General features: G+C 48.0%; 1 long non-coding RNA gene across 1 annotated transcript; it reads left to right on the top strand.

Moving 5' to 3' along the window:
- The first annotated feature begins 796 nt into the window (after positions 1 to 796).
- On the top strand, positions 797 to 17,372 carry LOC147185904 (uncharacterized). The gene is made up of 3 exons (XR_015099190.1): positions 797 to 1,493; positions 7,783 to 7,959; positions 16,634 to 17,372. It is a non-coding gene; the product is annotated as an uncharacterized LOC147185904 (long non-coding RNA).
- Positions 17,373 to 17,818: the final 446 nt, after the last annotated feature.

The raw sequence follows: 17,818 nt of genomic DNA, 5'->3' as shown, positions 1-17,818 counted from the left end.
CAACTCATTTCTGTGAAGATACATTCAAACTCAGAAAACGTGCTCAGCTCGGCCTGAAAATGCATTTCACGGTGTCTGTTTGTTGTGTTTGGTCATAATATTACAAAGTTCAAGTATTCAATTTTGCGAGGGAGTGTGGAGTGGCCGTGGTTGGGACTTTTGTTTGATGCGTGCAAAGCTTGTTAACGCAAATGAAACGAGTGCTTCCACAAATCCCAATGGCACATATATCGTTACCATAAACAAACTCTGGCCACTGTCGGCTTTTATATGGTCTACTAAGTGCCACATAAAGACTTTAAAAGGTTTCAAACATTGATCCGCAACACCTGCGGCGGCGCAGTGCAGAGATGAGGACAAATGACAAGAGTATCTCTCCAGTCGACGTTTCCTCACATTGCCGTCTCATTTTCATTCGAATAATAATCGTTATCTTCGTGAGGAAAAGTTTTTGGGTGCCCAAATGAGAGGTGGGCGCGCTTCGCGATCAAACTGGGGGGAGTCTCCCTTCTCGGCCCATGGCGTCTCTGTTGTGCTGGTCTTGACTCTTCCTTCCGGAGGAGGAGTTGTCGTCCTGTCATTTGGTTCACAGCCATCTTTGGTCCCGTTTGGGAAGTAGCGTGTGATATTTATTGGAAATTTTCTCCAACTATTTTTCACTCATAACAAACATAGTAGGTATATGACACTGGCTCACAAGAATAATAAAAATAATAATAATTAAAAAGAAAACCAGCCAATGATCGGCATAATGGATGTCACTTCAGTCTAGAAACCCGCAGAGGGCTGAATCGAGTCGTGCTCATTCATTGATATTCATGCTTCTAAAATATTGCAAAGAAGAAGAAGCCAATGAGGAACTTGAAACTTGCCTCCTCATAATGATACAATTCAGAGGTAGTTCCCCCACGACCCTGTTTCAGATCAACGGTGTTGATCCACCAGACCCTCTCAACACAAGTCCAGTCATATGCTTATTTTTCCCATGTTCTCTTTCACTGTCGTCATGCTACTTGGCAAGCAAATTACTGCCCACTTGCAATTGTAGCTAAAAATGTGACAGTGGTGAAATGCTGGAAAGGAGGGACAGTGAGGTCAAGTACAACACAAAAAAAGACAAGGTCCACAGGTAAAGCACACTGACTGCTTGCTTGTGCTTTTAGCAAAAGCAGACAGTCATCTCGCTCTTGTGTTCTGGTAACGTTTCTGTTTCAGACAATATAACCAAGGCACCCACACCGGGCTCATCATCACAATGTAAGTACAGTATTACGCCCACCCCCACCATTTACTTTTGGTCTTCGATGTAGTCCAAGTAACAAGAGGTCAGTTTCGTATCATCTAAACGTGACATGGACTCTGAACACCAATAATATTTGACCTTTTTTTTTTTTCTTCTTCCAACTGACAGGAATCATCCGACTGGACCCTCTGCAGTCGCATACAGCGAACTACTCTGGGGGAACTGGGCCTCCTGAGGGGATATTAATTAGGTATGTTCACATTATACTTTTACAAAACTCAGATGAATTTAAATGCAGTACTCGTATTTAAAAATATAGAATGTAAAAACCCTGACAATGTTCTTCCACACTGGTGTTTGTCTTCTATCTGCCACGAGGGGGCGACAAAGTTCGCATTAACCCTTATAACAAAATCCACAAACATATTTTTGCCATATTATTTTTATTTAGATATTTTGTTATATACTGTATATATATATATATATATATATATATATATATAATCTCATATATATATATAATCTCATATATATATATATATAGCGGCTGGATAGCTCAGTTGGTAAGGCATCGGTTTGGCACCATCCAGTGTGGGTCCTTGGGCAAGATCCTTCACGCTCATGCCTACCTCATACAATGATGAGAGACAATAAAACGAATGATATGCCGGCTCAGACGTCGCCCGGCCAAACAAGGTCTGCGTCAGGTGCTTGGGAACCAGAGCACCTTGATGAAAAATGGGCTACTGGAACAAAGCGGAGATGGGCGAGATGCGACAACATGGCTCTGTTGGAATGCTACTACTCAAGCCAGCATAGTCAGAGGGGTTACATCCAGAGAATGTGGGCTAAATGGTTACTTCGAAACCCACAGTCACGGCTGACCACGAAACAACTAGTAGCTCAGTGTTCCAACATCCACAAACGGCAACTGCTGTCACAACTTGAGATTGATGAGGTACAATGGAATTGGTTGGCTGGTCTCTCGATGCCATCGACAAAATTTTCTCGATGAGAAGAGCAGGCAGTGGGGAGCCTACTTGCCCCTCAGGGACTTTTGCTGCTGGGTACACCCGAGATCCTTGGAGGAAGCGGAGAATGGTGTGCCTGTCAACACTGTCCGTTGAGGATGTGGATGACATTATTACATTATTGGCCTTCCGATAACGGGTATGCTGCTGTTTGGTGTGAGCAGTTTCCTGATCTATCGAAAATTCAACCGACGGGAGCGGCTCTATTGGACGAGGGTGCCGGTCTAAGGATGGCATAACGCGGATGTCCAACACTCAGACTGTGCTCAACCACAAACTGTTGTTGTTTTGGAGCGTCACTGCAGGATGGACAACAACTTGGAGAAAACTGGAATCCGTGCTCAAATACTGACTGAAATCATGGATTTGGCTGATTGACGCCACTAAAGAGACATAAGCCACGGACTCAAGGCTGTCTTAAATTATTGGGCAGCCTGCTACCAAAACAACATCTGCTATCTCGACCTTCCCCTGATGAAAATATGCACGGAAGCTAGTCCCCCACCATCACCCCCTCCCTCATACATTCCCTTGATTCACTGTCTTCGTTGTTTATGTCTTGTGACCTGTTGTAACTGTCATATGCTTGTGCAGGAGTTTTTTGCCTCACTCAAATTATCCTCAAAATGAGGGTAGTTCGGGCGTGGGTTTTTTCTCCCTCTTTCCCTCCCGTGGTTTCTTTCTGACCTTCGGGTTGAGTGAACGCTGGCGCGTTTTGGCTGCCGCTGCTCAACCTGTATTGTTTTGTGTTTTTTGTTATTGTAAAGTGTCCTTGGGTGTCTTGAAAGGCGCTTATAAATAAAATGTATTATTATTATTATTATTACAATGCAGGTTTCATGGTGAGGGGCCTCAGGCTGCCAGATCAGAGGAGGAGATCATACCAGATATTGGGAGCAAGCCCCAATGAATGCAGATAATGAGATTGGGAGGCCAGCCCCAATGAATGAAATGCTGAGCGAGGCAGCAACTGACCTGAAAGCTAAGATCATGGCGAGAATGAAAGCTGGGCAAGCTAGAAACCGATTACAACGTCTATGTGAAGTACCACCTGAAAGTCTCATGGAAAGTGTGAATGCAGCACTGAGGGTGATCCCTACCGTAACGATCACGGAAACCAATGAGCTGATATACGCTTCAGCATCAGTGATCAGAATCAGAATCATCTTTATTGGCCAAGTATGTAGAACACACAAGGAATTTGTCTCCGGTATAACACGCTGCATTAGTATCATCGTAAACAACAAAATCATTGAACCATTTTAGAGTAACCAGTAGCAGTATTTGTAGTACAAGAAGAGTGACTACGTCAGTGACTGTTTAAGGAGTTAATGGCTAGAGGGAAGAAGCTGTTTAAGTGTCTACTGGATTTGGTGCGCATGGATCTGGAGCGTCTGCCTGAGGGGAGTAGCTGGAAAAGGTGGTGGGCAGGGTGCGGGGGATCCAGGAGGATTTTCCGTGCCCTTGTCTTGATTCTTGCAGTGTGCAAGTCCTCAAGAGTGGGTAGGGCGGTGCCAATGATTTTTTCCGCCGTCCTAACTGTCCGTTGAAGTCGGATTTTGTCCTTTTTTGTGGCGGCCCCAAACCAAACCGTGATGGAAGAACACAGGATTGATTCGATGACTGCCGTGTAGAACTGTCGTAGCACCTCCTGTGGCAGGCCATGCTTCCTCAGCAGCCTCAGCAAGTACATCCTCTGCTGGGCCCTTTTCAGGATGGAGATGGTATTGACTTCCCACTTCATGTCCTGGGAGACTGTGATTCCCAGGAACTTGAAGGTCTCGGCGGTTGACACAGGGCAGTTGGATAGTGTGAGGGGTAACTGTGGAGAAGAATGTTTCCTGAAGTCCACGATCATCTCTACAGTCTTGAGCGTGTTCAGCCCGAGGTTGTGTCGGCTGCACCAGAGCTCCAGCTGCTCCACTTGTTGGCGGTACGCAGACTCATCGCCGTCTTTGATGAGAACGATGACCGTGGTGTCGTCTGCGAACTTTATGAGTTTGACAGATGGATTTGTTGAGGTGCAATCGTTTGTGTAGAGGGAGAAGAGCAGTGGAGAGAGGACACACCCCTGGGGGGCTCCAGTGCTGGTGGTGCGTGTTGATGATGTTGTTGCTCCCGGTCTCACCTGTTGTGTCCGTCCCGTCAGGAGGCTGAGCATCCACTGGCAGATCGTAGGGGACACACCGAGGTGGAGAAGTTTGGGGGTGAGGAGTTCCGGGATGATGGTGTTGAATGCAGAGCTGAAATCCACAAACAGAATCCTTGCATAGGTCCCTGTGCTGTCGAGGTGCTCGAGGATGTAGTGCAGACCTACGTTGACTGCGTCTTCCACAGACCTGTTTGCCCGGTAGGCAAACTGGAGAGGGTCCAGCAAGGGTCTGGTGACGTTCTTTAGGTGGTTCAGCACAAGGCGTTCTAAGGACTTCATGACCACAGACGTCAGGGCGACAGGCCTATAGTCGTTCAGTTCCGATGTTGCCGATTTCTTGGGAACTGGGATGATGGTAGACTGTTTGAAGCAGGATGGGACCTCACACAGCTCCAGGGATCTGTTGAAGATTTGTGTGAAGACCGGAGCCAGCTGGTCAGCGCAGACTTTCAGGCAGGAGGGGGACACTTTGTCGGGCCCCGCAGCTTTCTTGATCTTCTGCTGCTTGAAGAGCCGTCTCATGTCCTGTTCGTGGATCTGTAGTGGAGAAAAAAGGGTGGGGAGGGGGGAGATAGAGTAGTTTCTGGTCGAGGTGGGTGTGTTTGGGAAATGGGGTTGTCCTTTTCAAATCGGCAGAAAAACATGTTTAGTTCATTAGCAAGACCCTTATTGTTCACTGTTTGGGGGGATGGCATTCTATAGTTGGTGATTGCTTTCAGGCCATTCCACACAGATGCAGAGTCGTTAGCAGAGAACTGTTTTTTCAGCCTCTCTGCATAGCTTCTCTTAGCGATGTTAATTTCCTTTGTCAATTGGTTTCGGGCGTGTTTGTACAGTGCCCGATCTCCACTTCTAAATGCGGCCTCTTTCTCTTTCCTGAGTTGCCTGAGTTTGGGAGTAAACCATGGCTTGTTATTGTTGAAGGAGCGGAAGGACTTCGTTGGTACACACATGTCCTCACAGAAACTGATGTATGATGTTACAGTGTCTGTGTATTCATCCAGTGTGCCCGTTGAAGTTTCAAAGACGCCCCAATCAGTGCAGTCTAAGCATTCTTGTAGAGCTAGCTTTGCTTCATCTGTCCATTTTTTTCACAGTCTTAACAACCAGTTTAGCACATTTGAGTTTCTGTCATTATGTAGGTATTAAGTGGATTAAATTGTGGTCAGAAAGACCCAATGCTGCACGGGTGACCGATCGGTATGAATTTTTGATTGTTGTATAGCAGTGGTCTAGAATGTTGCCTTCTCTGGTGAAACAGTCGATGTGCTGCTTATATCTGGGAAGTTCACGGTTAAGATGTGCTCGATTAAAATCGCCCAAAATGATCAGGGGTGACTCTGGGTATTTTAGTTTGAGTTTGTTTACTTGTTCGGCTAGCGTTTGTATCGCCGTGTTAGCGTTATCTTGTGGCGCAATGTAAACACCGACTAGTAAAAAGGAGGTGAACTCACGTGGCGAGTAGAATGGCTTGCAGTTTAAAGACAGCGACTCCAGGTCCGGGCTGCAGTGTGCGTCGAGCTTCGTGACATCAGTGCACCATTCTTCGTTGATATAGAAGCAAATCCCACCACCTTTCGATTTCCCTGATAGCTCCGTGTCGCGGTCGGCTCGGAGAAGGCGGAAGCGGTAGATGTAGCGCGGAATCCGGGTGGCGGTCACTGAGCCAGGTTTCAGTGAAGCAGAGCGCAGCAGAACGTGCGAAGGTTTTGTTGGTCTTTGTAAGGAGAAGAAGTTCATCCATCTTGTTTGGCAGAGATCGTAGATTAGCAAGATGGATCGATGGAAGCGGGGTTCGAAATCCGTGCTGCCTGAGCTTGACGAGCACGCCGGCTCGCTTCCCCCTCCTCCGGCGGCGTTTCCATGCTCCGTACAGCGCAGCCGCTGCGCTCGCGATTAGCTCTGAAAAACCTTGTGGATTTTCGTGTGCTGGTGAAAAAAGACCGAGCGTAGACTCCCCAATGCGCAGCAACTTTTCCCTCGTGTAAGTAAGCCGCTCAGGGTCGAAAATGACAAAAACAGGGATAATATTAGGGAGCGTGTGACCGAGGCTGCCATACCTGTCAGCGCCTGATGACGTCGTCATTTCAAATCTGATGATAGAAAAAGGCGAAGTGAAAACGTGTCTTCTGTCGTGTCTTTCCGTCGCATCGGGTGGGCGTTGCGTGTATTTAAGCTGGCCGTGGCCTTCCGTCTCCATCCGGGTTATGGCTCATGGAGTAAGTTCCCCTTAACATGTAATATCGTAGTCAAAATGTTCATGCATAGCTTTTTATTCCGGGTGAAGGAAATTCCTTTTCATAGAATTCCAGGGATGGGAATGTTTACTGTACTTTTTGTCAAACACAAAATGTGTTTGTCTTGAAATGCTGGTGGCATTTTATTTATAAGACTCTTATTAACACGTTAAAGTGTGTGTGCATTGGCATCTGGTGATATGTATCTGTGTATGTTGTGGAGGGAGGAGAAGGGTCCTCCTTTTGTGTTTTAAATTTGATTTTTTTAATTGCACTTTTCAGTTGCACTTTTATGTTTGAAAAGTGCTATCCAAATTCACTTTGATTGATTGATCCGGCTCTTCGAATAGCCTTCGTTCTAAATCCAAACCATAATACTAAGATAAGATAACCTTTATTTGTCCCACACTGGGGAAATTTTCACTCTGCAGCAGCAAAATTAGTGGGGGGAACAAAATGTTTCAGAAAAGAACTGTACACAGTTCAATATAAGTGTTATATAAAATATAGCATAAGCAATATATTTGTAGAATAAATGTGATAAATTAGCAATAGCATAGAAAACACTGTGTAAGGTGGGTGTGCTATTTACAGTGGTTACAGGTTTCCATGTATGTTTATTCAGCAGCCTGACAGCAGTCGGTAGGCATCAGCGGCGGTATCTCTCCTTCTTGCAGCGCGGGTGTAACAGTCTCTGGCTGAAGGAGCTACGCAGTGCTGTCAGGGCGGGCTGGAGGGTGTGGGAGGGACTGTCCATCATAGCTTTTAGCTTAGCGAGCATCCTCCTGTTGCCCACCTCCTCCAGAGTGTCCAGGGAGCAGCCCAGGACAGAACTGGCCCTCCTGACCAGTTCAGTTTCCTGAGTAGGAAGAGTCGGCTCTGTCCCTTCCTAAAGGGCGTCCGTGTTGGTTGACCATTCCAGTTTATTGTTTAGAAGAACACCCAGGTACTTGTAGGAGGTCACCCTCTCTATGTCCGTACCCTCGATGTTCATCAGTGCAGGTGAGGACTGGTTTCTGCAGAAATCCACAACCAACTATTCCCGGGGTTGATCTAGAGGTGATTCTGCTGGCACCAGTCCACAAAGTCCGCACGTGTTTGTCTTTTTGTGTCTTTCAGACATCAGCGAAGATGTTTGTCCTGAGCGGCTGGGTGCTGAGCCTTCTCACATTAAAGAGGAAGAGGAGAAAAAAGAGGTATCCTACTTGAAAGAGGAAGAGGAGCAGCAGGCCCATTATATTAAAGAGGAGGAGCTCGAGCACCCTTGCACAAAAGCGGAGGTGGAGGAGCCTAGAGGTAAGATCTAAAGGCTGAGTCCGACTCGAATTTAGGGCCTAAAATGTCCGTCATTGCTTCAGGTCGGGCCGGGCTTCTCTCTCGCTGACTTTTTTAAAAATAAATATCACTGTGATGTTGCTTCCCAAACAACACAGTGCGCTGAGGCTGTGTTTTGCAAAAAAACAGAAGTCACCTCATCACAACACGGACTGTACTCTTACAATGGCAATTCAAAGAACTCCTTCCTGTCTCTGTCTATGATCCACCCATCATTCTTTTTTGTCTCTCTGCAGAAACAGAAATATAAAAGATGGAACTGTTTATACAGTCTTATTTAACTTTGATTTCGTTACAAAAGACAGGCTTTAATTTGTTCTCCCCCTCCGTGAGTCGTCACCTTACCGTGGTGGAGGGGTTTGTGTGTCCCAATGATCCTAGGAGCTAAGTTGTCTGGGGCTTTATGCCCCTGGCAGGGTCACCCATGGCAAACAGGTTCTAGGTGAGGGGCCAGACAAAGCACGGCTCAAAGACCCCTTATGATGACAAAAATATATGGACCAAGGTTTCCCTTGCCCGGACGCGGGTCACCGGGGCCCCCCTCTGGAGCCAGGCCTGGAGGTGGGGCTCGTTGGCAAGCGCCTGGTGGCCGGGCCTACACCCATGGGGCCCGGCCGGGCACAGCCCGAAGAGGCAACGTGGGTCCCCCTTCCCATGGGCTCACCACCCATGAGAGGGGCCAAAGGGGTCGGGTGCAATGTGAGCTGGGCGGCAGCCAAAGGCGGGGACCCTGGCGGTCCGATCCTCGGCTGCAGAAGCTAGCTCTTGGGACATGGAATGTCACCTCTCTGGCAGGGAAGGAGCCCGAGCTGGTGTGTGAGGCAGAGAATTTCCGACTGGATATATTTGGACTTGCCTCCACACACAGCCTGGGTTCTGGTACCAGTTCTCTCGAGAGGGGTTGGACTCTCTTCCACTCTGGAGTTGCTCAAGGTGAGAGGCGCAGAGCAGGTGTGGGCATACTCATTGCCCCCCGGCTCAGTGCCTGTACATTGGGGTTCACACCGGTAGACGAGAGGGTTGCCTCCCTCCGCCTTCGGGTGGGCGGACGGGTCCTGACTGTTGTTTGTGCATATGCACCAAACAGCAGCTCAGCATACCCACCCTTTTTGGAGTCCTTGGAGGGTGTGCTGGAGAGTACTCCTGCTGGGGACTCCCTTGTTCTGCTGGGGGACTTCAATGCTCACGTGGGCAATGACAGTGAGACCTGGAGGGGCGTGATTGGGAGGAACGGCCCCCCCGATCAGAACTCGAGTGGTGTTTTGTTATTGGACTTCTGTGCTCGCCACGGATTGTCCATAACGAACACCTTGTTCAAGCATAAGGGTGTCCATATGTGCACTTGGCACCAGGACACCCTAGGCCGCAGTTCGATGATCGACTTTGTAGTTGTATCATCGGATTTGCGGCCGCATGTTCTGGACACTCGGGTGAAGAGAGGGGCGGAGCTGTCAACTGATCACCACCTGGTGGTGAGTAGGCTCCGATGGTGGGGGAAGATGCCGGTCCGTCCTGGCAGACCCAAACGTATTGTGAGGGTTTGTTGGGAGCGTCTGGCGGAATCCCCTGTCAGAAGGAGTTTCAACTCCCACCTCCGACAGAGCTTTTCCCATGTTCCGGGGGAGGCGGGGGACATTGAGCCCGAGTGGACCATGTTCCGTGCCTCTATTGTTGAGGCGGCCAATCTGAGTTGTGGCCGTAAGGTGGTTGGTGCCTGTCGTGGCGGCAACCCCCGTACTCGCTGGTGGACACCAGCAGTAAGGGATGCCGTCAAGCTGAAGAAGGAGTCCTATCGAGCCTTTATGGCCTGTGGGACCCCAGAGGCAGCTGACGGGTATCGACTGGCCAAGCGGAAGGCAGCTTCGGTGGTCGCCGAGGCAAAAACCCGAGCGTGGGAAGAGTTCGGTGAGGCCATGGACGCCGACTTCCGGACGGCTTCGAGGAAATTCTGGTCCACCATCCGACGTCTCAGGAGGGGGAAGCAGTGCACCACTAACACTGTGTACAGTGGGGATGGGGCGCTGCTGACTTCGACTCGGGACGTTGTAAATCGGTGGGCAGAGTACTTCGAAGACCTCCTCAACTCCACCAACACGCCTTCCTTGGAGGAAGCAGAGCCTGGGGACTCTGAGATGGGCTCTCCTATCTCTGTGGTTGAAGTCACCGATGTGGTTAAAAAGCTCCTCGGTGGTAAGGCCCCGGGGGTGGATGAGATCCGCCCGGAGTTCCTCAAGGCTCTGGATGTTGTGGGGCTGTCCTGGTTGACACGCCTCTGCAACATCGCGTGGTCAACAGGGAGAGTGCCTCTGGATTGGCAGACCGGGGTGGTAGTCCCTCTTTTTAAAAAGGGGGACCGGAGGGGGTGTTCCAACTACAGAGGGATCACACTCCTCAGCCTCCCTGGTAAGGTCTATTCAGGGGTGCTGGAGAGGAGGGTCCGTCAGGAAGTCGAGCCTCAGATCGAGGAGGAGCAGTGTGGTTTTCGTCCCGGCCATGGAACAGTGGACCAGCTCTACACCCTTAGCAGGGTCCTCGAGGGTATGTGGGAATTCGCCCAACCAGTCTACATGTGTTTTGTGGACTTGGAGAAGGCGTTTGACCGTGTCCCTCGGGGAGTTCTGTGGGGGGTGCTTCGTGGGTATGGGGTACCGAACCCCCTGATACGGGCTGTTCGATCACTATACCACCGATGTCAGAGTTTGGTTCGCATTGCCGGCAGTAAGTCGGAATCGTTTCCAGTGGGGGTAGGACTCCGCCAAGGCTGCCCTTTGTCGCCGATTCTATTCATAACCTTTATGGACAGAATTTCTAGGCGCAGCCGAAGCGTTGAGGGGGTCAGTTTTGGGGGCCTCAGTATTGCATCCCTGCTTTTTGCAGATGATGTGGTGCTGTTGGCTCCTTCAAACGGGTCTCTCCAACTCTCACTGGAGCGTTTCGCAGCCGAGTGTGAAGCGGTTGGGATGAAGATCAGCACCCCCAAATCTGAAACCATGGTCCTCAGTCGGAAAAGGGTGGAGTGTCCCCTCCGGGTCGGGGAGGAGATCTTGCCCCAAGTGGAGGAGTTCAAGTATCTTGGGGTCTTGTTCACGAGTGGGGGCAGGAGGGAGCGGGAGATCGACAGGCGGATCGGTGCAGCGTCTGCTGTGATGCGGACGTTGTATCGGTCTGTCGTGGTGAAGAAGGAGCTGAGCCAAAGGGCGAAGCTCTCAATTTACCGGTCGATCTACGTTCCAACCCTCATCTATGGTCACGAGCTATGGGTCGTGACCGAAAGAACGAGATCCCGGTTACAAGCGGCCGAAATGAGTTTTCTCCGCAGGGTGTCCGGGCTCTCCCTTAGAGATAAGGTGAGAAGCTCGGTCATCCGGGAGGGGCTCAGAGTCGAGCCGCTTCTCCTCCACATCGAGAGGAGCCAGATGAGGTGGCTTGGGCATCTGATTCGGTTGCCCCCTGAGCGCCTCCCTGGTGAGGTGTTCCGGGCATGTCCCACCGGGAGGAGACCCCGAGGAAGACCCAGGACACGCTGGAGAGACTATGTCACCCAGCTGGCCTGGGAACGTCTCGGGATCCCCCGGGGAGAGCTGGAAGAAGTAGCTAGGGAGAGGGAAGTCTGGGCTTCCCTGCTAAAGCTGTTGCCCCCGCGACCCGGCCCCGGATAAGCGGTAGATGATGGATGGATGGATGGATGGATAATTTGTTCTCATAAATCACCCCTCCTCCTCACAAATAAAACATGAAATTTCGGGTTTGCTTCGGGCTTGGGCCTGCAAATCAAGTTAATTGGTCGGGCTCGGGCCGGGTCGGGCTGGACTTTTTTTGGCTCGATCTTACCTCTCGATGAGCCCCCTGACATCATAGAAGAGGAGGAGGCGGTTATCTGCAAGGTGCCCTTTACTGGTGTCCTTCTGAAGAGTGCAAATGAGGCGGACAGAGAGGTGTCGAAAACCACCAGCAAGAACTAAAAAGCAGATGGCTTCTGAGCTCCACTATCAGATCGTGAAAACATGCGCGCGCGCACACACACACACACACACACACACACACACACTCACACTGATGAACAATTGTAAAAAAAGACATGGCAAGGCACAGAGAACTAGTGATGGGCATCATGGAGCGTGTTGACACAATGACACACTCTGTTGATACTGTGTCGCTGACCACTGGCACCTGCTGGACTTTCAAAATCCCTGAAGGCAACTGTTGGGGGAAGAGTGGCCTCCTCTTCCCCATGTATTCATTGAATTTCGGACGAGGTGAATGTTGGTTCTTCAAATAAAGGCTGGAATCCATGAACAGTTTCTTCAAAGCTTTTAATGACAGAATATTCCGGGGACCCGCGGTTACAGACAATGGCTGCGATGGTCACGAGTGCGAAGCAGGAAGAGAATCACATCATTTTTATATCATCAGAAGGGCGTTACCAGGACGCAAGGTGTGATATCATAACTTTCGTTTCTCCTAAAACGATTCTCAGCTTGGCGCATTCCAAACGTCTTCAGCAGGGAGTATTCCAATTCTAGGTGAGGATTGTTACAAGTACGCCAAGCTGCACTGCGGGCATGGGAAAGTTATACAGCATGGCTAAATATGAGCAGAATACAGACTTCAGAACCCACTTGACATACTGAACTGACTGATTTGAAAATGAAGAGTATACAATATCATTCACACCTATGCATTCATATTGTATTATTCAATATGTTTGAATAATGTGAAAATTATGTAAATGAGGATGCTTGTGGGCTTTGTCTTCACAAATTTTTATTCAGAAAAAAAATTGCTCCAGTGTTTTGAATTTCAGTCTGTTGCGTTTCTTGCATGCTATTTCCCCTGCTGTGGAGAACACAAGCTCGCATGGTAGTGGTGATGCCGGTGTACAGAGAAACTGCTTTGCAAGGTTGGGAGAGGTTTGGAACAGTCGTGTGTTGGTCCTTCGATGACAATAGAGGGTCTTGACTGCGTGCAATTTTCCCCTCTGCCAGGTTGCACCGCTGTTGCACTTCTTCGCAATCTCCCTACTTCATCATCCAAATGTTACCACAGGTCATCTAAAAAACCAAACCTAACAACATTGGCATTTTGAACAGTTTCCAAAAAAACTGACTAATAATGGTGAGTAACATGCCAGATGTAGTTGCAGAGGTTCTTTTGTTGGTATATGATATTTTTGTATGGCAAATTCAACATTTCACCTGCAATAAAATATGTGAATAGTGAACTAAGAGTTACCTTGAAATTCATTTCAATTAGGATGGAATAAAACATGTCAAAAATCCGAGAGGCACATGGTGAGACAAGGAGATTTGAAGAAATACTTTATTCTCCAAAAGGAGATCAAAATGGCTGTACACGGCGGACAATTTGCGTTTCTCCGGGAGCTGCTCCATAATACGCACGGACTGTAGCAATGCCACTCGAGTGAAGCGCGCCTCAGCAGTCGATAGTCAGCTGCTCTCTGCTGTGCGTGGGTGAGCGCGAGGACATTCTCACCTGGTTCGACCAATCAGCGCCGACGCAAACTACGTCACATATCAAAGAAGCTTTGAACCACGACAACAGCTAAGCTAGCCTAGCCGACACGACGCTCGAAGTCAGACGGACACGTTTTTCTGATAATCTGTATGTTTTCCTTTTTGCCCAAATATATGCAGTATTTTTGTTCGAGCGAGGGTGAGGTCTGGCTTGCTTCGGCGCTATCGACTCCCGCTGGATTGAGTCGACGCAGTTCATGTATTGGTTGGTCACGTGATGGTCTTGAAGTAGAACGTGCACCGAACCAGGGATTGCTCTGTGAGCTCGACCCGTGCGTTGACGCATCCGTGTTGCGGGAGCCATCACTACAAGACGGCCATCATTGCTTTATTGGACTGTAACATCAATATCTCAAGCTTCGGGGCCAAGTTGAGCTGACTTCGCTCAACTTACTTGGCCTCGCTTGCTAGCCGCTGCGTTGCAAAACAGATTACGTGTGAATGTAAAGTGTTGTGATTTTTCCCTAAAAATGTGCACAACAAGAGGAAGGGTGGAGTACGAGGAGCAACTTTGTAGGGCAAAAGAGGACAGCGGGGCTGTTTTCAACAAGTCTTGATCTCGATTTGGCTCACGCAGAGCAGGTTTGGTCATTACTAGTTCTTTATCTATCGGTCACAACCTGCTTTTCTTCCTGTCATTATTAACCATTTTACGCGACGTCTCTGATACACTGGTGAAAGGACACTTTGATTCTTTCCTCTTTCATCTCAAACTGCTTTAAACAATAAAGCGTGTGAGGGAAAAGTGGTTAGCATTGCACAACTGTCCGTGTTTTATATGTTGTCTATTATCTTACTTTATTTTAACTGTTTTGTTAAGCGCTTCGTTACAGCTGCAGTTGTTGTGAAAGTGCTATATAAATCAGCATGTATTGTATTCTGTCAAAAGCATTTAACTCATTCACTCCCAAAGACGTTTTAAACGTCTTTTCAGACTTGGTCTAGAATTGGCTGGTACTGGATGAGTTAAGAGAGCCAAACTGACTTTTTATTTATTTTCTCCCAGTTGTCTTTCCTGAACTTGAGGACTGCGTTCTTACTTTTTGGTATGTATTAAAAGTATTAAAGTTCTGCCAGTTGATTGTAATATTGTTGGTAATCCTGTTTCCGTCTGGTCCCGGAAATTGTTTGTCCGGGGGGGATCAGGGCTTTGCCCTGATTCGTCCACCCGCGCGCCACCGGACTGCGGTTTTTATAGCCCTGAATAGGCTCCTGTGGTTATGTCAACCACTACAGCTGGTCCGGTTTCTGCAAATGATGTTTTTTCTGTTCACAGCTGTTTTTCCCTTCAAAGGGTGAGGCGGCTTCTTTCACTTTCTAACTGATCAGAAATTTCCACTGCTGTGCAGTCAGGCGTCCTATCACACCCTCACAGCTCTTCTATTTGAATTCGATACTTTCCGGTTTATCTTTTTTTTTCTTTCATTTCGTTTGTTTATTGAACATAAAACATATACAGTAATAATTTGACGGAAAGTAAGGTAAGTAAAACAGTAAAAAGGAAAGAGAAATCAGTCATCATTCAACAGTTATTTTGTTCAAGGGAGTAGGAAGAAGTAAAGTAATCTTTCGCGCTTTACCCCGAAATCTTCCCTCAAATCAATGATAGTCATCGTGCACACACTTGAATGAAAATCACATGTCAAAATCACATCTATGCATCTTAAAAAGGATATCATGTTTACACAATTCATATTGATTCATTATCTCCCATGCAATCAACAGGTTTTTGATCTTGTCTGGTTCTTCATCAGGAGGCACCATTTGGGAGTAAATAACGTTCTCTAGCAATAATGTTGACAACAAGCAGTTTCAAAGCATTTATCACAGCACACAACTATTCTAAATTAAATGAATAATACCATGTTGTTATTTCATGACAACACTCAAAAAGAAGAAAGAAAAATAATAATCATAAAAAAACAGTTAACAGTAAATTCTGTAAAACTGTATGATCACATCTTATGTATTGCCATTTGTTAAACATTTGTTTAAGGCGTATTTTAAAGGCATTGACTTAAGGATGTTCGATTTAACCATATTTAATTTATATACCGTACTCTGTAAATGGACCTTTCGCGAGCTGGCGAGAGCTCAGTGGACAATTTGTTCTGATGTTATCTAGTTTTTAGGTCAATGTCATATTTAACTATCAATCGTACCATCACTCCTACCTTCCATCAACGACTGATCGCAGACAGACAGACTATGACGAAAGCATGACCTTACTCTGAACCTTGCAACATGACCACCACTTGAACCTTATGATGTGACCTTGACTTAATATTATTTTTCGTTGCTAAGACAGTTTAACACCTTTTGCAGGCATAGACCAGACAACGCTGTCAGTGCATCATTTGGCTTGATTGCGGTTTCCTGCTTGCAGCTGTGTTCCAACCAAAAGTAGAGGGCCTACAAGCAATTAGGGTTTTCGTGGAAGCCAGCATTAAGATGACTTCTAAAAACATGTTGTAACATTAGAGCACCTGTCATCATGTTATATGAAAACAAATGTCTTTCAAAAACAAAAGCATTGGATTAAGAAGAAAGATTAAGAAATGAAAAGAAGCCGAAAACATAAGAATGATGGAACGGTCATCCAGAAACACACAGGATGATGTCCATTACAGAAAGGATGTTATCCATTAGGAGTTACGCCCCGCTTAGCATATATAAGACTTGCATAGAGATGTTGCCTTTGCGCATTTGTGCCTTGACCACAACAATTGCTTGTATCACACTTGTGTCCTGAATGTTCAGTAAAGCCTCTTGCAAGAACTTCTCCATTTCCAGCCTCTGATTTCGCACCTCACCTCAGCCTGAATCAAACGATCCCGCCGTGTCCACAACAACCTCTCCCTCCCGCGCCTCCAACATTCTCTGTGACTTGCCATGTCTTTTTTTGATGTAGTTCATCAGGTTGTGCGTGTGTGTGTGTGTGTGTGTTTGTGTGCGCGCACATGCAGCACGTGCTCATGGGTATCTTGGGATATGTGATATGTGATATGTATCTGTATCTGTGTTGATTGGGCTCTTCTAATAACCGTCATTCTAAATCTAAACCATAATTCCACACGTGTTTGTCTTCTTGTGTCTTTCAGACATCAGCAAAGATGTTTGTCCTGAGCGGCTGGATGCAGAGTCTTCTCACATTAAAGAGGAAGAGGAGAAAAAAGAGATCGCCCACTTAAAAGAGGAAGTGGAGCAGCAGCTACAGCACCGTTGCACGAAAGTGGAGGTGGATGAGCCCCTGACATCAAAGAAGAGGAGGAGGAGGAGGGTATCTGCAAGGTGCCATTTACTGGTGTCCTTCAGAAGAGTATAAATGAGGCGGACAGAGAGGCTCCAAGCACCAGCTCATGTCAACACATGACAACAAAAGGTGTTGGAAACCACCAGGAAGAATCAAAAGTAGCTCCACGATCAGAAAGTGACAACATGTCATTAAATGCAGATGAGGATTAGGAGGATGAAGATGACTCTGAAGGTGATCTGACATGCACCTCGCTTGGTGGGATGCCTCCACGTGGCGCGAGGGGGAACGCCGGGGGTCTCGAGCCCCTGCTGCGGCTAAAGACCTACCAGCTGACGGGGAAGGAGAAGGGACCTCACCGGAAGGAGAGACACCCGATGCTCGCCCCGCCGGAACGGAGGGAAGTGGGAGTAGCCGCCCCACAACCCTCCTTAAACAAAAGTCAGGCGAGGGCCCTTTCAGGACCCGCACGTGGTGCGACGAGGGGGGAAAAAGGTTCCCCAGGGGGTGAGATGGGGATGGTGAGAAGGAAGCGTAAGCAGGGCGGGATGGACGAAAGACATGTGGGAGGATGGGTGAAAGACAGACTGGTGGGGATTCACCCCCATCCAGGCCCTGGCAGGAAGAGGGGAGCGAGGAGCAGGGATGATAAAAGAAGGGAGAGGAATGAAAGGAGGGGAGACAGGAGGAAGGGAAGGGTGGGACGGGAAAGGGGCAATAGACTGGAAGTTCGGGGTAAGAATGAAGAACGAGTGATAGTCACATGGAATGTGAGGCGACTGAGTGTGAGAGAGACATTTAGAAAGAGGTTGAGGAGAGTGGCAGAAAGAGTCAACAAGGAAAAATGGGAAGTGGTACTGATGACGGAATTAAAGGCAGAAGAAGCTGGGGTGGTGTGGTTGGGTGAGGAGGAGGAACAGGTAGCGCTTGTTCATGGGAGGAAAGCCGGAGTGATGTTGAGGGGAACGGCATTGAGGATGTGGATAGAGGAAGGACAACAGAAGTGGCTGGGAGAGAGAGTGGTGGCGGTGGT

This window comes from Hippocampus guttulatus, chromosome 22 (assembly GCF_054856545.1).
Source record: "Hippocampus guttulatus isolate MCC_2025c chromosome 22, RoL_Hgut_1.0, whole genome shotgun sequence".
Taxonomy (NCBI): domain Eukaryota; kingdom Metazoa; phylum Chordata; class Actinopteri; order Syngnathiformes; family Syngnathidae; genus Hippocampus; species Hippocampus guttulatus.
This window is presented reverse-complemented; position numbering and strand designations above follow the sequence as displayed.